Raw genomic sequence first — 2,710 nt, forward strand, 5'->3', positions numbered from 1 at the left:
TATCTCTCACCATGTCATGCTCTGATTGTTAGTGACCTCATAAAAATGGGGGCTCCCTGCACTACACTTGGGGCTCCTGAGTGGTCTAAGCAGCACACCGTACAATGGGTTTGCTGCCTCTTCTTCTCTAGAAACTTTGACAGCAATTTATTGAGTGCCTGCTCTGTGCCAAGCACATGACACATAATAACTTGTTTCCTCGTTTTAAAGTAGGCTCTCAGCCCAAAGTGGGGCTCAAACTCACGACCCTGAGATCAAAGAGTCCCGTGCTCTACCCACTGAGCCAGCCAGGCACCCCTTGTTTACTTTTTATTTTTTTTTACTGAGGTTAAACTTACATACATTAAAATGCACAAGTCTTTTTTTTTTTCAAGTTTATTTATTTTGAGGTGGGGGGAGGGGCAGAGGGAGAGAGAGAGAATCCCAAGCAGGATCTGTGCTGTCAGCTCAGATATGAGATCAACCGTGAGATAATGACCAGAGCCAAAACCAAGAGTCAGAGGGTTAACTGACTGCGCCACCCAGGCACCCCTAAAACGCACAGGTGTTAAGTGAACACAGTGACTTTTTATATGTGTACATACCTAAGTGGCTACCACCCAGATCAAGATATAGGCTATTTCCAGCACTCACCCTAGAAACAGTCGCATGCTTGCTCAATATTATATCTGTGAGAGCATTATTTTTCTTTCTTTAGAAAGTTTTTTAAAATGTTTATTTATTTTTGAGAAAGAGACAGAGTGTGAGCAGGGGAGGGGCAGACAAGAGAGAGGAAGACACAGAATCTGAAGCAGGCTCCAGGTTCTGAGCTGTCAGTACAGAGCCCAACGCAGGGCTCGAACCGACAGGCTGTGAGATCATGACCTGAGCAGATGCTTAACTGACTGAGCCCCCCGGGCGCCCCAAGTTCAGTATTCTTCATAACTAGGCAGTATTTCACCAGACGCATTCAGACCAATTTATTTATCCCATCTGCTATTGATGGACATTCAGGTTGTTTCCAGTTGGGAGCTATTATTAATAAGGCTGCTGTGAACATTCAGATACTCTTGGTGGACATAAGCACTCATTCCACTGAGTAGATGCCCCAAAGCGAAATTGCAAGGTCATTGATTGGTTTAGCCTTGAGAGACACTGTCAAGCAGTTATCCAGTGACTGTACCAGCAAGTACTCCTGCTAGAGTTCTGTGCTCCACATCCTTGTCACAGTCATATTTATTCTAATGCTCATTTGGAGGGTACACTAGTGTCATAGTGCTTTTCGTCGGCTTCTCTCTCGTAACAAATACTGTTCAGTATCTTATCATGTCCTGATTGGCCATGTGCATATCATCTTTTGTGAAATCCCCTTTCAAGTCTTCGCCTACATTGGGCTGTTTGTTCTGGGGCGCCTGGGTGGCTCAGTCAGCTAAGCGATGGTTTTTGCCTCAGGTCATGATCTTACGGCTCCGCTCATAATTTCAAGCCCCACTCTTTGCTGTCAGCACGGAGCCCCTTTCGGTTCCTGTCTCCCTCTCTCTCTGCCTCTCCCTAACTCATACTTTCTCTCTGTCTCAAAAATAAATTAAAAGCATTTAAAAAAACCCACATTGAGTTGTCTGTTCTTAGAAGAATTACTTAGGAGTTTTTGTTAAATTCTGGATATGAGTCCTTTCTCAGTTACATGTACTATAAATATCTTCTTGTCTGTGCCTACATTATCTTTAATCTTCACAACGATCCCACGCGGTAGGCATGATGTTCCCCACTTTATGGATAAGGAAACTGAGGCTCAAGAAGGCAGAGTAACTGGCCCAAAGCCACATGGCTGGAAAGTATCAAAGCTGACTTTTGAGCCCGCTCCAAAGTGCAGATCTTCCCCGTGACACCGTGTGCCCCTCACCCTCGACTTCTACTTACACAGCCAAGACTCGTGCCTGGGCTTATAGCGGGCAACACTTCCCCCCACAGGAACTGCTATCGGGCCAAGTCTTCCTGTCTTGTCTATGTGCAGTTGATTTATTTTTTTAATGTTTATTTATTTTGAGAGAGAGAGTGGTGGAGGGGCAGAGAGACAGACAGACAGACCATCCCAAGCAGGCTCCATGCTGCAAGCTTGGGGCTCGACTTGGAACTCAAACCCACCCACGAACCATGAGATCATGACCTGAGCCAAAACCAAGAGTCAGACACTTAACTGGCTGAGCCTCCCAGGCGCCCCTGTGTGCAGCTGATTTACTGAGGTCCTGTGCAGTGTGGGATATACAGAATAACGGGAAGTATCCTGACGTGGGAGCAGGACAGACCTGCACTAGGTTCGGGCCCTGCACTCGACGGTGTCAGCTCAGGACTGGACATTGTAAGCCTCATTTCCTTCAACTGTAACGTATCACATTCTCCCTGTGTTGTAGCGGAACGAAACAAGAACACACTCGAGCCTCTGGTAAAACACTGAGTCCGGCGCTGCCTACACCTCCTAGTTGCCTTCCTCTACCCAGAGTCTCATTTGGGCTCCTCTCCCCTGTGGGCACACTTTGGATCCCAACTCAGTCATTCAGCAGAAGGGCAATTTTCCAGCTGTTCCGGAGTAAGGATGGCCCCTCACATTCATCATGTGTTGGGTACTAATAGTCATCCAATCGTTGAGAGACATACTGAACACGCGGCACCATCCCCCACCCCCTGATTCACCTTTCATTTTGGAGCTCAGGTGAGCTGAGGATGCTGCAGG

Source organism: Crocuta crocuta, unplaced genomic scaffold, assembly GCF_008692635.1.
Source record: "Crocuta crocuta isolate KB4526 unplaced genomic scaffold, BGI_CrCroc_1.0 scaffold318, whole genome shotgun sequence".
Lineage (NCBI taxonomy): Eukaryota > Metazoa > Chordata > Mammalia > Carnivora > Hyaenidae > Crocuta > Crocuta crocuta.